Source organism: Babylonia areolata, chromosome 4, assembly GCF_041734735.1.
Source record: "Babylonia areolata isolate BAREFJ2019XMU chromosome 4, ASM4173473v1, whole genome shotgun sequence".
In the NCBI taxonomy this organism is placed as follows: domain Eukaryota; kingdom Metazoa; phylum Mollusca; class Gastropoda; order Neogastropoda; family Buccinidae; genus Babylonia; species Babylonia areolata.
The window spans coordinates 38,187,193-38,198,825 of NC_134879.1; positions in this window are offsets into that span (position 1 = coordinate 38,187,193).

An 11,633-nucleotide genomic window follows, 5' to 3' on the forward strand; every position below is an offset into this window, starting at 1 on the left:
CGGTGGAAATCACTGAATAAAAATGATGATTAAACAAGAGATGATTATTGCCCAACCACCTTAGAAAAAAACACACACACAAAAACACTACCTTCCACTGTACCTTAGTGTGTCATAATGTTAGATATCTTGCTCGTCTTTTGATATTGATATTGCTTGTGTGTGTTTTGTCTTCCGGTTCTTAACATTCATGCATTACCTGCTATTTGCTCAGTTTCTTGTATTTGCTAAGTCTTATTTCATGAGGGCATAATATGTATGTGTAAGTATGTGTATGCAAATGTGTACATCAGTTGTGCATAGTCTTTCCTCTCCCAACCCCGCATAGGGAAAATGCCGTTTTCATTCATTTCATTTTTTTCCCTTTGTCTGGGTTTCACCTTCTCCAGCCGCCACTGACCTCCCCTCTCTCTCTCTCCCTCTCCCTCTCTCGTCCATTCGCCTACCTTACTACGGTAATGTTCTCCTGTAATACTGATGCGTGTATCTCTACCAATATACTTGTGCAGCGTTATATTTTGATGTTTGTTTTTTGTTGATGTTTGTCTGGTTTTTTTCTGCCACTCCCACGCAGTTCCGAGTCCTCACGGCCATACCCGGGTTCGTCTGTCGCAGGCCCAGTGTCGGCAGTCCACATGGAACCATCGATGTTAGGTCGCCAGGAGGCCACGGCCGCACACCAGAGGAGACACTGCACTGCTGCTGAGTCACTTCGGTGGTGTTCAGTGGTGCCTGTTCTGATTTAACGTACACCACCTACTTAGCACCCAACTGACGACAATAATGGCTTAGCCGCAAAACCAGACTGAGTGAACGTTTCAAGTCCCCTAGAATGGAGACCGCCACCACGTCCCTCCAACGACAGTCCCCCATGAATCCGCCGACATTGAAGACCTTGACAGGACTGACTCACCCCAAGCGCGGAAGTGGGGGATATCGAAACAATGAGGTCACCATGAGACTAAGGGCATGAAAGGCCTACATCATTTGGGAAAAAAAATATATTGATGATGAAGGAGGAGGAGGACGACGACGACGATGATGATGATGATGATGCTATGGAGGTCCATCTTGGTTTGGGACAACGTGACAATCTGTACTTCTACGCTTCCTGTCATAATGATATCCCTGCGTCAGCCAGGCCCGAGAGATACAGACGCTTGCAGTGTTGGTCAGGAAATTTGAGCAACACACCTAAAGACGCGTCCGTGAAGTGGATGATACTCGACTGTGTGATCCCATTCTTCCCATTTCACCCCATCACACTCAACGTTGGGTAGGAGTCAAGCTGCGGGCCGAAATACCTACCTCCGCTGAGATCCGAACCGGCAGCGTCCTCCCAGCCGTCAGTCCGCGATGCTAACCACTTCGCCATGGCAGATGTTCTTGATGTGTTTCTCATCCCTGTATATGTCATAACCATCATCTTCAGTCGTTATTACTTAGTATTGGTAGCGTGGACCCCAGACAGGGCAAGGACTGGACTTATAATTTTTTTTTTTAAGTACATCAGTGCGTATCTTCACTTTGTCTTGTCTTATCGTGTCTCAAGGTTTTGCTGGAGGAAGTGTTATGTAACATTCAGCATGAAGTTCCGCTAACTTTATCGAAGGGCATATCATAAGTAACACGGAATGTAAGACGTGAATTACGTGGACCAAAAAATTCATCTTTGGACTCTCAAATTGTGTGTGCGTGTGATGGGAGGAGAAGGGGAGGGGGAGAGGGGGGCGTGGTCTGTCCTCTTATCATCTGTGTGTATAGCGGTGTAACGATGTGGCCGATTCCCCCACCCCACCCCCCCAAACCCCCCCACCCTCCCAGTCTAGCTGCTTCGATGACCAGCAGTCGATAGAGCGAAATAAAGCAGGCACCAGCACGTTGGCAATCAACAAAACGAAATAGAGCAGGCACCAGCTCGTTGGCAATCAACAAAACGAAATAGAGCAGGCACCAGCACGTTGGCAATCAATATATAGCTGTATAAAGCAGACAGCAGCACTTGGGCAATTCAGTCAATCGGCCTGGGCCCACGTCAGCGAACAACCCCCAGTAGCCATCAAAGGCCCATGAAGAAAGGACGCCTCGCCACGCTTCCCTCTTCAAAGAGATTATGGGCTCTACTGCTCCCTCGGGGGCTGGGAGGGTTTGAAAAACCTGACCTCCACTTGACCCTGGTCAGCTCTAATAACGGTCTTCTTTATGTCCACACCCCCCTCTACTCCCTACACGAATCCACTCCCCTCCCTCCCCTTCCCTAACTTCTTTTATTTGCCTGAAGGCAGGCGAGGTAGCAATTGGTGGGGGGTGAGCGTCATGGCAGCAATGGATGGCCGTGGGGTGTGTGGTGGTTGATGTCAGCCGTGACCCGTCCCTTCAGTGATAACACTGCAGGACTGACAGGTCAGCCATTGCTCGCTGTGACGTGATTCACTGACAGCGCTGAGCCACTGTGCGACCTGGTCCGTCTGCCCTCTGTGTTCAACTCCATAGGCACACTATACATAGCAGATAGATGGATGTGAAGGGTGTGTGTGTGTGTGTGTGTGTGTGTGTGTGTGTGTGTGTGTGTGTGTCTGTCTGTCTGCGTGTCTGTGAGTGTGTATTTCCACGCTCGGGTCTGTGTGTATGCATGTACAGGTGCGCACGGTAGGAGGTGACTGAATGTGGAACATTTTGTGTTTTCGATTTAACCTTTTGCCTTCTACTTATCTTTCTCTGCACTATATTTCAGTGTATCTACGTCTTATTATTATTATTATCTATTCATTTATTCAGCTATCTATTTTTTTTATCTATTTATTTATTCATGTATTTATTCTTCGTTTTATATTTTCTCAAGACCGAATCAGCACGTTGGGTTATTCTAAGGTCACTGAGGCATATGCACGTTTGTTTTCAAGTTCAGCAGCTGAGGTGTAGCGTATATGGATCTGTCAGCCCGCTCTGACACCTCCTTCAAATTGAAGCGAACCGAACTGACTGTCAGTCGTGCAAAACACACACACACACACACACACACACACACACACACACACACACACACACACACACACACACACACACACACACACACACACAAAGGGCCAATTTCAGAGCAAAGTAAACCAACAAATAGAAAACCTGTGTGTATGTGTGTGTGTGTGTGTGTGTGTGTGTGTGTGTGTGTGTGTGTGTGTGTGTGAAAGTGGGTGTGTGTGTGGGTGGGTGTGTATGTGGGTGGGTGTGGGTGGGTGTGGGTGCGTGCGTGCGTGTGGGTGTGTGCATGCGTGCGCGCTTGCTTGTGTGTGTGTGTGTGTGTGTATGTGGTATGGATGCAACCTTTTCACCATCACACCCTGACGTGGATGAGGGACACTGGGTCCTGAGGTGGGAACCGTGTAGTGTTGACTGAAGTTCCTTGATAAGTGTGCACAAGACGGGGTTTGTGTCACTCTGTTTCACGGACATCGCCACCGACACGTCAGTCACAGGATAACCTCTCTGTACAGACAGCCAACAGCACACAGTCACATGATAATCATCTCTGTACAGACACCCAGCAGTACACAGTCACAGGATAATCATCTCTGTACAGACATACAGCAGTACACAGTCACAGGATAATCATCTCTGTACAGACATACAACAACACACAGTCACAGGATAATCATCTCTGTACAGACACCCAGCAGTACACAGTCACAGGATAATCATCTCTGTACAGACAGTCAGCAGTACACAGGATAATCATCTCTGTACAGACAGTCAGCAGTACACAGGATAATCATCTCTGTACAGACACCCAGCAGTACAGTCACAGGATAATCATCTCTGTACAGACAGTCAGCAGTACACAGGATAATCATCTCTGTACAGACAGCCAGCAGTACACAGTCACAGGATAATCATCTCTGTACAGACAGTCAGCAGTACACAGGATAATCATCTCTGTACAGACAGCCAGCAGTACACAGTCACAGGATAATCATCTCTGTACAGACATACAACACACAGTCACAGGATAATCATCTCTGTACAGACATACAACAACACACAGACACGGGATAAACACCTCTCTGTACAGACATACAACAGCACACAGACACGGGATAAACACCTCTCTGTACAGACATACAACACACGGGCACAGCACAGGTTCTGTCTCACACAGACACACACCGTGGTCCAGTGGTACAAAGCTAGTGTCCACGGGTTCGAGTCCTATATCTGCGCAACGAAATTCTTACTCAATCCCGGCTCCACTACACCTTGAGTGGTGGTCTGGGTCCTAGTAATTCGGACAAGACAATAAACCGAGGTCCCGCCGTGTGCAGCATGCACTTAGTGCACGTAAAATAATCCACGGCACCAAATTAAGTAGAAAAATCAGCTGACTTTGGTGGTAAAGAAATACACTTGCAGGCATGGAGAGAAAAAAAAAACCGGGAAACTGATTATAGGTGGAGCTGCACCGGCTGTGGCGATGCGCTCTCCCCCACGGACAGCAGCCCGAATATCGCACAGAGAAATCTATTGTGAGAAAAAGCAATATAATACAATACAATAGTCATCACCAATGACCGATACAATACAATACAAAACAATACAATAGTAATCACCAATGACCGATTGATTGATTGATTGATTGATATGGATACTTATATAGCGCCTATCCTCAGTCGGAGACCAAGCTCTAAGCGCTTTACAAACACGGGGTCATTTGCGCAACAGGCTGCCTACCTAGGTAGAGCCGACTGACGGTTGCCTTTGGGCGCTCATCATTCGTTTCCTGTGTCATTCAATCAGATTTCAGGCACGCACACATACACACGCAGACAGACATGTGACATTTTACGTGTATGACCGTTTTTGTTTAATCTACCCCGCCATGTAGGCAGCCATACTCCGTTTTCGGGGGTGTGCATGCTGGGTATGTTCTTGTTTCCATAACCCACCAAACGCTGACATGGATTACAGGATCTTTAACGTGCGTATTTGATGTTCTGCGTGCGTATACACACGAAGGGGGTTCAGGTACTAGCAGGTCTGCACATATGTTGACCGATACGATACAATACAATACAATACAGTAAAGTACAATACAACACAATACAATACAATGCAATAGTAATCACCAATGACCGAATTCTTCCTTGCAACAGTCCTTTCACACGCTACAGAGAAGCCGGGGACAGCGTGTGAATGTTTATAGGTCTGACCAACGCGTTGGGTCCATGGGAAGCTGTGACATCTGTCCCTTTGTTTCATCAGCTGTGGTGTTAAGGAGAAGCGTGAGCGAAGGAAGCAGGGATCAACTTCTGGAGACGTTTTCCCTTGCAACACCTGCGGGAAGTGCAGCGCACCCAGAATCTCTTCTCCCATATGAGGACACACACCGACAGATAAGCCTGCCTGCCTGCCTGCCTACTCATCCGTCGGTCCGACGGGAGACTCCATCATCATGTGGTGTTATACACAGGGATCTGTCTGTCGCCTTCAGACTGAAACTGAAACAGTCTTCCTGCTCGGCCCTTCCTGCTCATACGAAAAGTTGTGCTGCACTCTAATACTGCAGCCGGCACTGTTATGTGTGTCGTGGCCTGACGAACTGCTTACATGTGGCAGCATCACCATCAGTCACTGTGGGGACACTGAAAGGTGCACTCTACGTTAAGGCCCTCGTCACAGCCCTTACTACACCCCATGTTGCACACCATGTTACAGCCCATACCACAGACCATGTTACAGATCGTGTTAGAGCCCATGTTACAGACCATGTTACAGCCCATGTCACAGACCATGTTACAGATAGTGTTAGAGCCCATGTTACAGACCATGTTGCAGCCCATGTGGTTTAAACAGTATTTTATTTGGAACATGCAACAATACAATACAGATATCGATGAACAGGACAACAAGAAAATCTTATATAAAATCCTGTCTTGACACATGTACATACTGAACATGTGACGGATGTCATCATAACTAGAAGTTAAGACGTGAACATACATGAGTTTTGAACAAAACTAAGCTGAGATATAAATAAAATGGAGAAAATGAATAATAAACGAGTGGTGGAGGAAGAAGTCAACAGAGAGAGAACGAGAAGCATCAACTGGGGCACAAGCACAGCAAGACTTAACTCGACCGACAAACAAAGCGGCGAAAAGCCAACCATCCCGCGGAAAAAAAAGGCAAGCACGCCATCATGTATTCATATCATGAGCTGGCAAATGAAAGGGTAGCACTTTTTCAGGAACATGCACTTACATATATGTTACAGCCCATGTTACAGATAGTGTTAGAAGCCATGTTACAGCCCATATCACAGACCATGTTACAGATCTTGTTAGAGCCCATGTTACAGATCATGTTACAGTCTATGTTAGAGCCCGTTCATCATACAACAGTCCATTTTAATGTCCATGTTACAGAGCATGTTACAGTCCATGTTATATTGTTACAGCCCATGTTACAATGTTACAAACCATGTTACAGATGATGTCACAGACCATTATAACAGATCATGTTACAGCCCATGTTATAGCCCATGTTACTGTTATAGTCCATGTAATAGACCATGTTACAGCCCTTCAGTAGCCGGGACAGGTGAGTGCAGCAACATGTCATGATTGCTCAATAACACAGCGGACTTCAGGTGAACTGACTTTCCAGTTATATACCTCCATGAGCTGTGCCTGACCCCAGTGCTATCTGTTGTCAGGAGAAAAACACACACACTCTCTCTCTCTCTCTCTCTCTCTCCGTCTCTCTCCCTCCCTCTCTCTCTCTCTTTCTGCGTGTGTGTGTGTGTGTGTGTGTGTGTGTGTGTGTGTGTGTGTGTGAACAGAAGACCGTGGCTCTGTCGTACAACTTCAACCACAACGCCAACGACCACAGGGCCCAATGCAGACAGTGTGAGACCTTCACACCCAGCGTAAAATATTACAGCCTTTCTACGAACACACACACACACACACACACACACACACACACACACACACACTGATACAGACATGTAACATTTCACGTGTATGAGCGTTTTGTTTATTTACCCTCCATGCAGGCAGCCATACACACAGACAGGGAGACAGAGAGACCCACATCGTGTGTATACACACATGTGAGCCAAATTAATGGACCACGTTCGGAATTCTCACAACTGAATGGATACAGAAAGAAATAAGTCCTCAATTTTCAGTATGCCCATGCAGCCTGCTAAAACAGTCGAGGGGCGACATATGGGCGCCGCGTTGAGTGGTGACGTCATAGGCTGTCAGGTGGCAGGTGCGAGAGATAGGCCACACGTTGTGCAATGTCCTGTTGGGTTCACACACACACACACACACACACACACACACCACCACCACCACCACCACCACCACACACATACACACAGGAAAAACACACACACGCACACACACACACACACACACACACACCACCACCACCACCACCACCACCACACACATACACACAGGAAAAACACACACACGCACACACACACACACACACACACACACACACACACACACACACACACACACACACACACACACACACACACACACACCCTCGTTGCCCCCAGTGACGCCATGTTCCAGTGCTGACCTCAGTGTGTGCTGTGGCCAGCAGCCAACTTGGCCGTCCGTAAGTTGGCCCAGCCACGGCCGTCTGTTTTTGCAGCAGATAGATAGGTACAGAGATAGGTTCTGACATCACATGTCGGTCAGTCTTTGTGTAAGACAGGTCTAAGTTTAGCTGCGTGAATTAATCACCCGCGATGACAATTTCCAGTCCCTCTCTCTCTCTGCGTGTCGATTGTGCAACCTGGGTAGGGAAGATGAATTGCATTTTTTGTTATGTTGCCCTGCTTTGAGTGACCTCAGACAAAGATTAATTCAACCTAAATATTATAAAGATCCCTGTGCTTTTAGATTAAATTTGCTCATGTCGTCAAAACATGAGCTCACCCAACAAAACATGGCCATAATTTTTATATTTATATGAGGCATTGAAGAGACTTCGAATCGTTATTTTGTGAATGTTGCTGAGTATTGTATTAGCTACTTTTGGTTGATTTGTGATGTTGGTTTATCGTGTCAAGTCATTTTCCTTATTTATTTTCTTGTATGGCCCCCTTCAGTAGGGGCTTTGGCCTTAATCTGAATAAAAAATCGTTATCGTTATCGTTCTCGTTCTCTCTCTCTCTCTCTCTCTCTCTCTCTCTCTCTCTCTCTCTCTCTCTCTCTCTCTCTCTCCAGCGCAAGGTATGTTATTTGAAATGTGATAATATGAGTACATGAGGGACTTTCCACTTTTCCTCTGTGTGTGTGTGTGTGTGTGTGTGTGTGTGTGTGTGTGTGTGTGTGTGTGTGTGTGTGTGTGTGTGTGTGTGTGTTATCATTGGTTTTGTGCTGGGTTATTTCCACTTTTGAATTTGACACAGCATAAAATTTAAGTCATTATCGTTTCATTTGTTCGATTGATTATTCATCTGCTTACTTTATTCTGTGTTGTTGTTTATTGGTTGTGTGTGTGTGTGTGTGTGTGAGAGAGAGAGAGAGAGAGAGAGAGAGAGAGAGAGAGAGAGAAAGGGCGAGGAATTCAGTGTCCGTTTATTGGTTGTGTGTGTGTGTGTGTGTGTGTGTGTGTGTGTGTGTGTGTGAGAGAGAGAGAGAGAGAGAAAGAGAGAGAGAGAGAGAATCTGTGTGTGTGTGTGTGTGTGTGTGTGTGTGTGTGTGAGAGAGAGAGAGAGAGAGAGAGAGAGAGACGTTTTGACGCTTGACGCTTTGATGTTTTAATGCTGAAGACACTGTCCATCGCACAGAGTTGAGATAATATTTTAAAAATGCACATGCACATAGATGTCATTTTCGGTCAGTGATTCATAAATTGGCTTCACTCTCTTACACTCATTTAATTTAATCCAATCCGTAGTCCGTTCATACCCCCTCAACATGAGATACTTGTACGTGCACTCAATTACAATACAATCATAATTTGAACAAGAGAAAACAAATAGTACGCACACAGACACACACAGACACACAGACACAGACACACACAGACACAGACACACACACACACACAGACACACACACACACACACACACACACACACACACACACACACACACACACACACACACACACACACACACAGCCATTGCCTAAGTTGCAACTGAAGGAAAAACAATAGTTTATTTGTCGCTTTGAATAATTGAGAGAGGGAGAGAGACGTTTTGATGTTTCACTGTCATTGACTGTACAGTTCTTATGACAGGGGAATACAATACATTTTCAAGAGACATAAGATCAAATAAACAAACACAATGTAAATTAACATACTCAACACACGCATAATTAACACAAATGCAGAAAACGAGACAAACATAAAACAGCTTATAACATCAGTCAGCTCGACCATCCATAATGAATGAATATTCGTACATCCACACACACATACACACTTTCATGCATACTTTTTTATGTATCAAATTGTCATCAAGTGACATATTCTGAATAGTTGTTGTTGTTGTTGTTTTTTCTAAGAGAATAATAACGGTCGCAGCGTAATTTTCTAAGATTGTTTTGTTTTGTTTTCATATTATTTTGGGCATCCGAACTACTGTTTATCATTTTCTTTCGAAAATCCCATGCTTCAGAAATATATTTGGATAATGATTTTATGATAATCTTCATCATTCGACCAAAACAACATTATCATATCTTCCCTTTTAACACCTCTTTCTCAAAAAGAGTACATTTTTGAGAGAGAGAGAGAGAGAGAGAGAGAGAGAGAGAGAGAGAATGTGTGTGATAGAGACAGAGACAGAGAAACAGAGAAGGAATGTGGGTGAGAGTGAGACAGAGACAGAGACTGAGAGAGAATGTGAGAGAGAGAGGGACGGATAAGGGAGGGGGTGGGGGGGTCGGTGTCTGTTTTCCGTTTATGTTCAAGTTATTGGCAGTGAGAGAGAGAGCCAGGGAGCGGGCAGGGGGTAGGCAGTGAATGTCGGTCTAGTCCAAGCTAGGCCCTGTTTGGCAAAGCTGGTCCCTTCAGCAGTGGACAAAGGCGGTGTGATGTGTGATGTAAGCCAGCAGTGACACATGACACGCACTTTGCTCGCCCAGCCACTCCCAACCTCCTCCCTGTCACCCCCCCTTGCCACTCCCCTCACTGTCCCTTTGTCCACAACGCGGTCAGGTATGTGAAAAGCTACGGCAACATGTCGGCGTCAGAATGAAAAGGACACTGGCAAGAGACGGGTTTGAAAACATGTTGGTTTTGTGTGTGTGTGTTTGTTGGGGGGTGGTGGGGGGGGGGGTTGTTTGTTGTTGTTGTTGTTTTGGGGTTTTGTTTTGTTTGTTGTTTTTGTTTGTTTGTTTTTTTTTTTTGGGGGGGGAGGGGCGAGGGGTGGCGGTAGGGGGGGGGGGGGGATTGTTGTTGTTTTTTTGTTTTTTGGGGGTGTGGGGGGTGGGGGTGGGGTCTTTTTCGCTTTTGTTGTTGTTGTTGTTGTTTTAATTTCCAGTCAGATTACTGGGCTGCTTTTCGTGGTTTAACTCTCTCCATACGAACGGCGAAAGAGACGACGTTAACAGCGCTTCACCCCAATTACCATCATCAAAATATTGCAAGCGGAAGGCTCTTATACTGAAGACGTGAATGTTGACAAAGAATTCCACAATTCTGACGACGGAAGCTAAAGGTTGGGTCATTCAGACACCCACTGGACATCCGAGGGGTCTGTGTAGAGGAGAAGAGAGGACTGGCCGTACTGAGTGAGTTAAACCCAAACTGGATAAAGCTGCTTTGAAGAGGTTTTGTTAATCCAGTAGAACTTAATTCTTACAGTAATTACGTCATTATTCTCTCTCTCTCTCTCCTTTTCTTTGACTTACCCCTTCAGTTAGGGGCTTAAACCTAAATCTGAATAAACTATTTCGTATTCGTATTCTCTCCTTCTCTGCCTCCCTTCTCCACCCCCCCCTCACCCCCCGCCCTTCCCCCCTCCCTTCCCCCGTAGACGACCCAAACTGGCACACAGCAAATACATTTAGTCATGCATGCTTTTCTCATATGACGCTTGAAATTATCTGATGGAACATTCCGATCGTAATGGAATAGCTTCTATAATATAGCCCAAGCACTCTCTCTCTCTCTCTCTCTCTCTCTGTTAAAACAGGTGCCCTTTTGACGCCAACAGCTGGCCATGGCGAGTTGTCCCCCACGCGACCGTTGACCTGTGGGGGGGGGTGAGGTCAGGGCGGATGGAGGTCGGGCGATAAGTGGGCGGGCCGTGTCACGCGGCATGGGAGTGACGCCACACTTGGACAAGGGTTGGATCACAGGCCGCCTTGCGTCGCCTCTCCACTGGCTCCCGGCCCGACCAGGTCTCACTGCCACCGCTTTGCTTTTCTGTCCTCCGACACATGCTGGTCTGTCTTCCGTCAGTTCTGCTCACTGTGGCACAGTGGACTAGGTTTCTCTTCATAACATTTGTATATATTATTGTATATTTATATATTTGTATTTGTATTTCTTTTTATCACAACAGATTTCTCTGTGTGAAATTTCGGGCTGCTGTCCCCAGGGAGAGCGCATCGCTATACTACAGCGCCACCCACTTTTTTGTGTTTTTTTCTTG